Source organism: Scardinius erythrophthalmus, assembly GCF_964197995.2.
Source record: "Scardinius erythrophthalmus genome assembly, chromosome: 4".
NCBI lineage: Eukaryota > Metazoa > Chordata > Actinopteri > Cypriniformes > Leuciscidae > Scardinius > Scardinius erythrophthalmus.
The window spans coordinates 19,128,521-19,141,161 of record NC_138224.1 but is presented as its reverse complement, the minus strand read 5'-3'; positions in this window follow the sequence as shown (position 1 = coordinate 19,141,161).

Genomic DNA, 12,641 nt, shown 5'->3' with positions numbered 1-12,641 from the left:
CACCAGTCAAAAAATGCGTCATGAAGAGGAAAAAAAACATATATAAGTCGCACTGGAGTATAAGTCGCATTTATTTAGAAATTTATTTCACAAAATCCAAGACCAAGAACAGACATTTAATCTGGAAAGGCAAGTTATTTAACTACACAGTAGCACACAGAACAACAGGCTGAGTAGGTGTCCGGTATGTTAACGCAACACATTAACAGTTATTCAGCTAAGTTACACAATAGCATAAAGAACATATACCTGGGAGGCGGAATAGGCTAAATTAACATAAGCCAGGGAGTCCAACAAGCAAGTTACCAGTAAACAAGTTCACCAAGCTCCCGCGATCTCATTCCACATCACTGAATCCATTGAATTTTCTTCATATGTTGTCGCTTCTGAATAACTCCGCCAACTAGAGCGCCCTCTCGCGGCTGTAGACGGTAATGTTTTCTCTTGGTTCATCTCAGTCTGAATTAATTTTGATATATAAGCAGGGCCGGTTCTAGACATTTGGAGGCCCTAGGCAAAATTCATGTTGGAGGCCCCCCACCCCCAATAAAAAACACTTGAAACAAATATGATTCCTAACTTTTTTATTTATACAACATTTCATTTTAAATTTAGTATATTTTTACTTACACAGTACATAAGTTTGGACAAATTACTATTTTTAATGTTTTTGAAAGAAGTCTCTTATGCTCATCAAGCCTGGATTTTATTTGATCAAAAATACAGAAAAATAATATAGTGAAATATTATTACAATTTAAAATAATGGTTTTCTATTTTACTATACTTTAAAATATATTTCTGTGATGCAAAGCTGAATTTAGTGTCACGTGATCCTTCAGAAAACTTTATAATATTCTGATTTATTATCAAATGTTAGAAATGGTGCTTAATATTTATTTTATAACATGTGATACTTTTTTTCAGGATTTTTTGATTATTAAAAAGTTGTTTTAAAAAAGTCTTCACTATCACTTTTATATATTTAACACATCCTCGCTGAATATTCCTGTTTTTTTTTTTTCTGTATTTTTGATCAAATAAATGCAGGCTTGTAGAGCATAATAAGAAACTTCTTTCAAAAACAATAAAAATAGTAATGGGTCCAGACTTTTTACTGGTAGCCTACTACATCAAACTTTATCTAAAGTAATCTCTTTTTTGTTTAATGAAGATGTTATTGTTCTTGTTGTTATTTTGCTGGTGTATTCAGTTTATTCACAGTTCCAGAATACCACTTCAGTAGATGAACATAAACGTGCTTTTATAATTGTTTTCATAGCTGCGTTATGGGCAGATATTGCATTGCTACCTTAAATATGCTATACACAAATCAAGTGGAAGAGAAAGATACGATCGCTACTGAGCAGGGAAAAAAATCTAAACTAATATTCGTATAGGCTATGATGTCAGGGTATTATCTAATCATCAGCAGAATATAGAAGATAGACCCATAGATATGAGATCCTTTATTTGAAACATTTAAAAATGTTGCAGTGTGTTGGTTTTTTAACTTTGAATACAAACGTCTTATCTTTTACTTTTGTAGCTTTTTTACTAGTCAGCTCCCAACGCGATGTTATTCATTGTACGCGCAAATTCAAAGCGTCGCGTCTGGGCACGTTAATGACGCTCGCACTCTTTTAAACTCGTAGACTAACAAAGCGGTGAATGATTTTTCCAGAAATGACGCTGATCTACAGTAGCCCACACGTTTATATTTAAAATACATTGCAATCACTCCAAAATCGATGACCTGCATTACGAGCTGTGCTTCTTTGCGTGCCTATGTAGACTTTTGTACAGTCATGGGCTGGCGTTAATGTGACGTAATGTAACAGTCTATGGTTAAGATAAACATCGTCACTATTTTTAGTTAATTAATAAATTTTGAAATAAATTGTAGATAGGACATTTGTACATTTATTTATTTATTTTTTATTTTTTATTTTTTTGTCCCTCTGTCTGGGCCCCATCCCGCCAATCGGGCCCTAGGCACGTGCCTAGTTTGCCTTTGCGTTAATCCGGCTCTGTATATAAGTCGCACCTGAATATAAGTCGCAGGACCAGCCAAACTATGAAAAAAAGTGCGACTTATAGTCCGGAAAATACGGTAACTAATAAATTTCCTCTGCATTTGAATCCTCATCTCACGTTCAACTATTCCGTGACAGAACGAACCAGCCAAAATATGTGGATAGCAAGCAGGAAGGAAACACCAGGAACAGGTAACTTGGACAACAAACCAGCACAGGACTACAAACACAGGGAGGCTAAATAGGGGAACAAACAAAGGAGGGTAACGAGAAAGACAGGTGGGACAAATTAACCAATAATCAGATAACAAGATGGGAGGGGCTAGACAATAGACAGGAGAGCACATGGCACAAAGCAACAAAACACCCATGTGCAGCACAAGACAGGACAGGCATGTGACAGTGCGAGCCTAAAATGCTCGTGTGCTGGTGTTTGTGTGGAATGTCACGCCGAGCTGTGCTTGGCGTTTACTTTTTGGGGCCCATTGAAATGAAAAAAGGACAGAGTAAAGTGAATCGCTATTAGGGGTGTAAAGCCCGGGACACACCAAGCCGTCGGTCGGCCGTCGGGCAGTTTTTGTGCGTTGGCCGACTAAGTTTTCTCAGTGTGTTCTGCACTGTTCCGTACAGTCGGCTGAAATTGGTCCTCGTCTGCTTTTTTCCAGCCGATTCGACATGTTGAATTGGCATCAGTGAGAGAGAGAACTCTGATTGGCTGTCCAGCTTAGTAACCGAGTCAGTGTACAAAAACAGCGCCGCCGCTCCCACCACGCGCATCACGCGCTGTGCGTAGGGCACCAAGTGCTGAGGGGGCACCAAAAATAGGCTAATTAAAAAATATATATAATGCCGATATTATTTCATTAGCTAATAATATAGAAATATTATTAGGCACATTTTAGCCATGTATATGTAACAAAAAAGGGGGAACAAGATCATTTAATTGCTCTAGTCTAGAAAGTACCGCCCCCCGCTTTGGATGGTCCGTGCCGTTTGTTCGCGCAGGCGCCTTTGCGAAGGACGAACGCGAACGAAGTTTGACAGACAGACAGTAGGCAACTTTTTTGGAAATGGCCCCTAAAAGACAGCAGAAGTTAGGATGAGCAAAGAAAGAAGAAGAAACTGCGAGATGATGCCCGTGCATCACTTGCAGGTAAGTCCATGTTTAATCATTCTTAAATAAGGGAAATGTGCTGCTGCTAACGCGCCTCGAACTTGCTGACGTTAATGTTAGCAAACTATGTTATTATAACTTATAACTTCGGTGCAAGCTAAATTGAGATTTTACTGTTAAACACTACCCGTTTTACAAATAACTGACGCCAGCTAGCTGTTACTTTCTTTACTATCTTTCTTTAGATATTGAGCAGTAGTTTATGGTTTATTTTGACGTGACGGTGGTTAATACTTTCTCAGTAACAGTTAACGTTAGCAGTCAGTGCAGTGCACATGGTAGGCTAACAATTCCTGTTAAATATATAAAAAAATATAAAATGTCAATATGAATGATGTAAAGCAAACAATACTGTTTAATTGTGTGCATTATTGCACCTCATTCTATTATGCTTTTATATTATATTATATTTATCAAATAGTTGATAAATAAGGAATAAAGGGGGAGAACTCCTTGGCTGCCATGCTTTCAGTTTTAAATGTTTATAATTTTTTTCTCGTATGAGATTCTTTGTTTGAATATTTTGTCTAATAAATGTAATTTATTCAAAGTGACATTGAATTTGGGAAAAACATGTCTGGATTATTTTGATAGTTTTTTTTTATTTTGCTATTCTGTTTACTGAAAAAAAGTTTGCAGTTTAAAATGTTTAGTGTGTGTTGGCTATTCTACATATGTTTACAAAGTCAGCAAAGCTGTGAAGATTTTACTTTCTCTTTTTAGTGTTCTTAAATTTTATACTGTGGTGCTGCCATTGTGTTATTGGTATTGAGTTATATGTTTGGTAATAAAAAGTCAAACTGGCAAAAACAAACGTTTTTTTTCTCGGGGTCGGGGTGGGGGGCATCATAAAGGAATTATGCTTAGGGCACCAAAATGGCTAGCAGCGGCACTGTACAAGAATAATAACAAAACAAAACAAAACAGTGAGCAAAGAAGTCAAAACGGTACAGATAGAAGGCTGTTCTTATATTACGTCATCATACCTGAGTGTTCCTTGGCAAATATTTCAATATTAACATGAGCGGAGTGGAATAAAGAAAGTGTTTAGCAGGATTGATATTCAAAATGGTAAGCACACACTGCTTTGTTTATGGTTTGTGTATCTGCAGCCTGCAGCGTCAGTTTCCCTTTTTGAATGACGAATATAGATGAATACATCCTCAGAAATAGACAGTTGTCTCATTTACACGCAGGCGCAGAGCTTTCCCAAGCTAGCACTACTCAAACAAAAAATAGCGCAATTGAGCGGGTATACGCCCAATCTGGCATCCCTGCAGCTGCGTGATGCTTTGTTTGCGTCAACACTGGACAGAAAAGACATAGAAAAACTGGACTGGTACAGGAATACACGTGGAGTGGAATGGCATTCTTGTGGTATGTAACTGGACGTTTCATGCTGTCATTTAATAATGTGCAGACTATTCCAATGATAGGCTATAAACGTGTTTCCTTTAAATAAGTTTTATGTAACAAAGTTCGAGAGGAGCATGTTCAGGTAATCATCCAATCAGCACAAGAAGAAGCCAGTATAAATAAAGCCTTCCCTTACCTCCTGTCTCATGACTAATTTCTCAGCATCCCACCACCACCACCACCCCATCACCTCACATTCGGCTGGGTCTGATCATACATACCTATGATCTATACCTTTATGGGGGGAGTACTCTGGGGTCAGGCCGAAGTCCGAGCTCGGAGCCCCCCCCCCCCCCCCCTCCCCCCCCGGACAGCAAGCCAAATACGCATTATAATATTACATCAGATTTCATTAATACATGCATAATAAACAAATTAACCTTATTGTAAAGTGTTACTATGAAATCAAAGATATAAATTCTTTACAATTTAGAGTTGGACATGGACTTAAGATTATATTTCACTAGATGTATTTCCCCAAGCTAATAATACTTGCTATGGCCTTGGATAAAAACGAATGACATTGTTAGATTCAGAACGCAGCTGGAATCGAGTTATACTTTTATTTTAGCATAACTCGCATGCTACCGCAACTTTTACAGTATAATGGTTGGATAAATTTAACTTTTCCATATTAGCTTAATGTTACCTGCTGCTCCAGTAGTTTGAAGACTCGCGGCGAACTGCTGCAAAGGAAACTCCGCCTACTATTTCACCTCCATCAAATGCTTCCGCCAAAAAATTATTTATATAATATTTTTTTGTATTTTTATTGTTAGTGGCAATAGTGTATAATTGTTTTGTTATCTATTATAATATTAATAATTATTATTATTTACAATTATCAGAGAGGGGCACAATACATTTATCTTACCCAGCCAGCAGTTCGTGGTGTTTCGGTTGGCACAATTTGCAACACATTCGCCAGGAGTCATTCTTGATGCTTACTATCTCAAACATTTCTCTCAGATAAGGCCAAGAATGATTGGGAATGCGTTACGCTTGTCACGTGATACACCGCAGCCACAACACTGTATGATAGATGAATCGCTTTTATATTGTTTTTCCTTGCTGTTGTAACTTGCAACAACTATCTGATATTCCGATTCTCAAATAAGTGTAAGTGAGTGTGTTTTGCCATTTAAAAACCTTTATAAATAATCTTGATCTTAATCTATAACGTGAGATGGGCGCCGCCATGTTTTTTTGCGCCACAGTTCAGAGAGTCCTGTCAGTCGGATTTACAGCACGAAAATTCATCAGTTTCTCCCGAAATACATACGAAAATGGCCGGTGAACAGGGATGAGAACAGAGATGGTAAGTAACAAAGTACAAATACTTTGTTACTGTACTCAAGTGGATTTTTCAGATTACTTTACTATTTATTTTTGTGCCAACTTTTTACTTTTACTCCTTACATTTTTAACACCAATATCGGTACTTTCTACTCCTTACAATATTTACAATATTATATTCAAATAATTTCAGTGGAGTACCGTTATTATTTTTCGCGTCATCAATACCGAATTTAATCTAATTGGATGGGAATATACGTTGCACTGGATGCACCACTACACAAGACGACTCGACAGATTCGGCGGCATTCATTCGTGGCAAATCATAGCGGCTTGATGGCGGTAACGTTAGCACATAGTAGTATGGACGGCGACATTATTGAAAATGAAGAAAATGGAGATCCCATAGATTCGGCAGACAAGCAGCAAGACATTCCCAATCATTCTTGGCCTTATCTGAGAGAAATGTTTGAGATAGTAAGCATCAAGAATGACTCCTGGCGAATGTGTTGCGAATTGTGCCAACCGAAACACCACGAACTGCTGGCTGGGTAAGATAAATGTATTGTGCCCCTCTCTGATAATTGTAAATAATAATAATTATTAATATTATAATAGATAACAAAACAATTATACACTATTGCCACTAACAATAATAATACAAAAAAATATTATATAAATAATTTTTTGGCGGAAGCATTTGACGGAGGTGAAATAGTAGGCGAGTCTTCAAACTACTGGAGCAGCAGGTAACATTAAGCTAATATGGAAAAGTTAAATTTATCCAACCATTATACTGTAAAAGTTGCGGTAGCATGCGAGTTATGCTAAAATAAAAGTATAACTCGATTCCAGCTGCATTCTGAGTCTAACAATGTCATTCGTTTTTATCCAAGGCCATAGCAAGTGTTATTAGCTTGGGGAAATAGCCTACATCTAGTGAAATATAATCCAAAGTCCATGTCCAACTCTAAATTGTAAGGAATTTATATCTTTGATTTCATAGTAACACTTTACAATAAGGTTAATTTGTTTATTATGCATGTATTAATGAAATCTGATGTAATATTTTAATGCGTATTTGGCTTGCTGTCCAGGGGGAGGGCTCCGAGCTCGGAATTCGGCCCGACCCCAGAGTACTCCCCCCATAAAGGTATAGATCATAGGTTTCTATGATCAGACCCAGCCGAATGTGAGGTGATGGGGTGGTGGTGGCGGGATGCTGAGAAATTAGTCATGAGACAGGAGGTAAGGGAAGGCTTTATTTATACTGGCTTCTTCTTGTGCTGATTGGATGATTACCTGAACATGCTCCTCCCGAACTTTGTTACATAAAACTTCATTAAAGGAAACACGTTTATAGCCTATCATTGGAATAATCTGCACATTATTAAATGACAGCATGAAACGTCCAGTTACATACGACAAGAATGCCATTCCACTCCACTTGTATTCCTGTACCAGTCCAGTTTTTCTATGTTTCCGTCCATTGTTGACGCAAACAAAGCATCACGCAGCTGCAGGGATGCCAGATTGGGCGTATACCCGCTCAATTGCGCTATTTTTTGTTTGAGTAGTGCTTGCTTGGGAAAGTTATTGTGCAGTGCAGGTGGAAAAAAGACTTGGGTGACTTTAAAAAAATTTAATGTATAAAAAATATTTGCTGAAAGGAATATTTCATGTTTAATAGCTACTAGGTAAGCTCAAGTTGTCTTTGTTTTATAAAAAAAAAAAAAAAAAAGAAGAAGCAAAAATCTGGGATAAAGGGTAATTTATGTAGGAGACATTTGTTCTATTGCAAAGTTTTTGTTGTCCACTGAGAGGCGCTGTGACAGTACAATTAGAGCACCTGAGAAACAAGTGTGAGTTGGTAATTGGGAAGCACACAGTTTTTGACTGCACTAAAGAGTGGCATGCAAGGTGCTATGCAGTGTTTACAAGGTATGGTTCCCTTTCGAACGGTCACTTCGTATTGCGTAGCTATACGCAGTGGGGAAACTCCTTTCCTCGATTTTACTGAAGCTTATATGTAAAACGCACTTGCAGCTGCACAGCTAGCACATTGAGCGTCTGGCTCGCTCATAGGCTGTGCTGCAGCAACTGCACATCCAATGGCGCGGGCACCTCTGACGCGCTACCAATAAGCTGGCCCTACGTCAGAGCGCCCCATAGGGGCCTATATCAGTCCCCTGAATTCGCCATTATAGCAGATCTTACTCCTTCAGCGACAACTGCACGTCTCTGACTGTATTCTACCGAGCATTCGCCGTTTGAATAAGCCCTTCAGCTGAGCGAGCAGAAAATTCAGCGGACTACGCCTCTCAGCCGTTTTCCCCCTGACGCCATCTCACCTGTGGCTATCCGGCGACGCCGCAATATCCTTTTCAAACTAAAATTGTGATTATTAAGATGCCTCGTTCATCATGCGCCACGTGCGGAGTCAAGCTGCACGAGGCCGATGGACATGCGAGCTGCATTTCATGCCTGGGGATTAACCATGCGGAAAATTCACTCTGCCGGTGGATGTGAGGCCTGCGAAAGCATGCCGATCTCCGTACTGCGAACGCGGCTAGCTCTCTCCCGAGACGGCAACGTCGCTTCACCCGTGCTTCCCTTTCCGGCTCTACTTCAGCCGAGAAAGAAGAAGCGTCACAGCCAGAGGCAACCGGAGAGCATGGATGTCAGTGAACGCACGCCGGCCTCGTCCCCACGTGCCTCACCGATTCCGGAGCAGACACCTTCTCCGGTCCTGTTCGAGGGAGACTAGCACCCCCCCGCCCACGTGGCTGGCCTTGTCTCGTTCGGCAGGTCTGTCGAGCACGACGACAGCCTTTCTCTCGCGGCTTCTGAGGAGGATTGGCCGGGCTCTCTCGACCCCGTCACACCCTCCCAGTCTGTCAGCGGTGATTCTACCACCAGGACGAACTCCGACGCCGAAATGCTTCGGATCCTGGCGAAGGCCGTCGCGGACCTCAAGCTCGAGTGGGCCTCGCCCGAGGAACCTCCTCGTAGCCGGCTGGATGGCTGGTTTCTCTCGGGGCGCCAGCAGGCCCCTCGTCACAAGCCTGCACCATTTTTTCCGGAGGTACACGAGGAGCTGACCAAAGCGTGGCGTGCACCTTATTCAGCACGTGTGGGACCTTCAGTTTCCGCGACGCTCTCCTCAGTGGACGGTGAAGCGGAAAAAGGATATGAGTCGTTGCCGCCCCTCGAGGAGGCCGTGGCCGCTCATCTGTGTCCGAGCACAGCTGCTAGCTGGCGAGCTAGAGCTGTTCATCCGAATAAGCCCTGCCGAACTACACCAGCCCTCGCTGGACGTGCGTATTCCGCCTCCGGTCAGGCTGCATCGGCCCTGCACATGATGGCAGTGCTTCAAGTGTAGCAGGCCAAACTCCTCCAGTCTATGGACGAGGCTGGCCCGGACCCCGAGGCCTTCCGAGATCTCAAGAGTGCCACAGACTTGGCTTTGCGCGCCACCAAGGCCACCGCACAGGCGATCGGTAAGAACATGGCGAGTTTGGTCGTGCTAGAGCGCCACCTCTGGCTTAATCTTACCGGGATAAAGGACACGGACAAGACAAAGTTCCTTGACGCCCCTGTAACCAGCATGGAAGGGGTTCTCCGAGCGCTACACCGAGGCACAGAAGGCGTCCCAGGCCATGCGACACTTCTTGCCGAGCGCTCGAGTTCGGCGTCCAGTAAGCCCAAGCCAGCAACTTCGCCTCACCCACCCAGGCCGGCGAAGCAGGTCTCCCAGCCCCACCCTGCGGCTGATACCTTCCGCCAGCCACAGTCAGCTAAACGCTTCCCGATGCCCCTGCGCCAAGGCCCGCGTCCCAGCGTTGTGACCAACCCGGTGCCACCGAAGTCGTCCTAACATCAGGGACGAAGAGAGAGGGATCGTGTCTCGCACTTGCCGGGCCACCCTCGAAAAAACCTGCAAAACTTCCCACAGCTCCCTGTTCAGTTCAGGCGGCTGGAGATTTTATTATTGTAAAAAAGCCTGCAGCAATGAGCGCGCTTCTACAAACAAACGCCGTTTTCATGGTGACCCAAATAAAGCACAAAAAGAGTATGTTTCACAATCACAACTCACGGGTTCACGGTCCCCCTACACTAGATGGCCCCCTCCCTGTTGTATCACTGACTTTCCCCCAGGCAAATCTTGTACAGTCAGTCCAACACTCAGTATGTGCACAAATCACAATGTAAGGGTATTAGGTCCCCATATGTTAGGCGACCCGCCCCAATCAGTGTGTCAAGCCCTAGCCACACGGGTGATGGCCTGGCAAGCCATCCCCGATGTGTCGAGTTGGGTCATAAACACTATAAAGCGAGGCTACTCGCTCCAATTCGCTCACAGACCCCCGAGATTTCAGGCGGTTATCGAGTCTTCAGTAAGAAACGACGTGGGTCAACCCATACTAGATTCGAGACGTTTGAACAAAGCTCTCATGAGACAGCCGTTCAAAATGTTAACTATCAAACACATCCTCGCGCAAATTCGCCCGGGGGACTGGTTTGTCACGATGGATCTGAAAGATGCATACTTTCATATTCAGATAAACCCTCATCACAGGCCATTCTTGAGATTCGCCTTCGAGGGTCAAGCCTATCAATACACCGTTCTGCCATTCGGCCTATCGTTGGCACCCCGTACATTCACAAAGTGTATGGATGCAGCGCTCTCTCCCCTGAGACATCAGGGAGTGCGCATGCTAAATTATCTCGACGAATGGCTGGTGCTGGCACAGTCGAGAAACGAGCTATTAGCTCACAGAGATTTGATTCTCGGCCATCTGGAATGCCTGGGTCTCACAATCAATATTTCCAAGAGCAAACTAACCCCCAGCCAGAGCGTGGTCTTTCTGGGCACAGTTTTAGACTCGGTGACGATGACAGCGCGGCTCACACGAGAGCGTGCGCTCTCGGTGGAGCCGCTAGCAGCATCGTTCAGAGCACGCGAGTGCGCGCCCCTAAAAAAAATTCAGAGACTTCTCGGTCTCATGGCAGCGGCATCGTCAGTACTTCCCATGGGATTACTGCGCATGCGCCCACTGCAGCACTGGCTGAAACGCCGGGTGCCAACCCATGCATGGCAGTCAGGCAGCCTTCGTGTCATGGTGAATCAAGATTGTGTAAGAGTACTGATTCCCTGGCGGGCTCAGGACTGGTACCTCAAGGAGGTGCCCATGGGTGTGGTTTCCAGGAGGAAAGTGGTGTTTACAGACGCATCCAACCTAGGTTGGGGAGCACTGCACGAGGGAAAGCCTGCCTCCGGCCTCTGGTCGAGCGCGGAGCAGAGCTTACATATCAACTGTCTGGAAATGAAGGCGGTTGGTTTAGCCCTCAAAGCATTTCTGTCAAACCTAAGAGGTCAGCATGTTTTAGTCTACACAGACAACATGTCAGTGGTGGCTTACATAAATCGCCAAGGGGGCATCAGATCAGGCAATCTGTATGCCATGGCGAGGGACCTCCTTATATGGACACAGACCAATTTGAGCTCTCTGAGAGCAACGCATTTCCCGGGCGCTCAGAATCTGCGGGCGGATATGCTCTCACGGGGCAACACTCCCCTAGGCGAGTGATCCCTAAACCCACAGACGGTCAGTCTGATATGGAGTGTGTTCGGGGAGGCCGAAATCGACCTTTTCGCCTCGAGATCCAACACCCACTGCGCAGTGTTCTTCTCGAAGAACAGGGATGCGCTGGCCCATCACTGGCCCAGCCGCCCTCTTTATGCTTTTCCCCCAGTCTCGATGATTCCAAAAGTCATCGAACGGGTCAGGGAGAGCGGATGCCCAGTCCTTCTGGTGGCCCCTCTCTGGAGGTCCAGGCCGTGGTTCCCAGAACTGATTCAGTTATCAGACACAGCCCCGTGGCCGGTTCCGATGAAGAAAGACCTCCTCTCTCAGGCCAACGGGACGATATGGCATCCTCGACCAGACCTATGGGCCCTCCGTGTATGGCCCCTAAACGGATACCCGGGGACCTTCCTGAGAAGGTCTTGAGCACTATATCGGAAGCTAGGGCCCCATCTACTCGGTGCCTATATGCTTTGAAGTGGTCAGGTTTTTCCAGCTGTTGCTTGAAAAATAAGTTTGACCCAGAATCCTGTGAGGTACCTGAGGTGCTCTCCTTCCTGCAGGAGCTATTGGACGCGGGCCGTTCCCCGTCCACGCTCAAAGTGTATGTGGCAGCGATTGCAGCGCATCATGCTCTGGTGGCTGACCAATCAATAGGGAGGAATGACCTAGTGGTACGGTTTTTGAGGGGAGCTAGGAGGATTAACTCCTCCAGACCTCCTTCGGTACCCTCTTGGGACCTATCCGTGGTCCTGGGGGCCCTGAAGGGCCCGCCCTTTGAACCGCTCCAGTCGGTTGGTCTAAAACCTCTCTCGCTAAAGACTGCTCTGCTGCTGGCACTGGCGTCTATCAAGAGAGTGGGAGATCTACAGGCGCTCTCGGTGAGCCCGTCATGTTTGGAGTTTGGACCAGATGACTCCAGGGTCATCCTCAAACCCAGACATGGTTATATACCTAAAGTGCTCTCAACGCCGTTCAGAGCACAAGTTATTACATTATTGGCCCTTCCTCCTTCGGCTGAGGATGGCGAGGTTAATTTTCTCTGCCCGGTCAGAGCGCTAAGAATCTATCTGGAGCGTTCTGCGTCTTTTAGACAGTCAGCACAGCTTTTTGTCTGCTTTGGTGGCCGATC